Consider the following 1240-nt stretch of genomic DNA (forward strand, 5'->3'; position numbering starts at 1 on the left):
AGAGCTTTAATAACAGTGAATTATATGTATTAAAGTAAAAATAACTGTGTATTTATGAAATCAGGAATTTCATAGTTTCAAAATTGGTTTTCTTTACACTTGAACACTTGTAGTGATGACGTAAAGTGTGGCACTGCTTGGATCCAAATCTTCCTTCATGCTTTTTTGTTTGTTGGTGTGTGTCCATACATCAGTTAAAATTATAAAACCTAAATGCAAAGGTACAAAAAAGGCACATTCTCCTAACCGCAAACTGGTCCGGCAAAAATAAAGAGCACAGAAGATGTGATGCTGAGACAAGTTGGAGCTACTGGTTACTGGCTCTTCGGTCTTTGGTGAAGTTACCTTTAAAAGTGCCAAGTCATTTTTATTTTCAAATTTACCTAATAGAAAGAGAGAGAGAGAGCTAGTAGCCAATCGTTTTGTTTCTATACATATCTCAGCCTATGTTTGAAGATAAATCCTTACTTTTTAGCTTTTGCCATTTTGTTGCAATAGCAACATTTTTCGGTTTGCCAGATTTCAGGCGTAATTCTCATTCTAAAGCACTATCATTAGTATAAAGGAAGGACAAGACATTCAGTGACTCCCCTCCCCCACCCCCCTCCCCCAGCCCCAACTCTACCTACACTAAATCTAGAACATCAAGTTAGTTTTTTTTTTTTCCTGAAAAAAGGCAAAAAAGACTTTACATTGCATCATACAGCAGATATCCTAAATTAGTCGATCCTATCAGAGGAAACTGTTGGCGTACAGCCTTACAAACAATTTACCCTATTAAAAGTTCCCCAGTCAGAAAATGTGTTTCACACAAAACATTTTTCCCTTCTTGCATTTCACTACTTTACACATTATGTGAAAAATCATTAAAAACACCTACTACATATTTTAAAAAAGCCAAAATTTCAGCAACTTTTATTGACTACCTTTTAAAAGCCCTATGCTGCTGTTTTACAAGGCATAATAGACCAGCTCATTTGGTCAAAGCATTCTACATCATTAGTTTGAACTAACTTTTACTGAAACAGCTACAGCATCAAAAGAGTTAAGGCAAATTGGAATTCATAGAAAAGGATAAGACACTTCACACTACGTGGAAAGAAAAACAGAAAGCTAAGGAAAGAGACACTGACGGCAACGCTGAATTACAGCAGCACTCGCACGGCAAGCACAGATACCATGGCTGAAGTTGGACTATTAAACTTCAGAAAGCCCATTTCATACAGCTGAAAAAAAAAAA

The sequence above is a fragment of the Otolemur garnettii genome, unplaced genomic scaffold, assembly GCF_000181295.1.
Source record: "Otolemur garnettii isolate 467f Iridium unplaced genomic scaffold, OtoGar3 scaffold00098, whole genome shotgun sequence".
NCBI classification, from domain to species: Eukaryota; Metazoa; Chordata; class Mammalia; order Primates; family Galagidae; genus Otolemur; species Otolemur garnettii.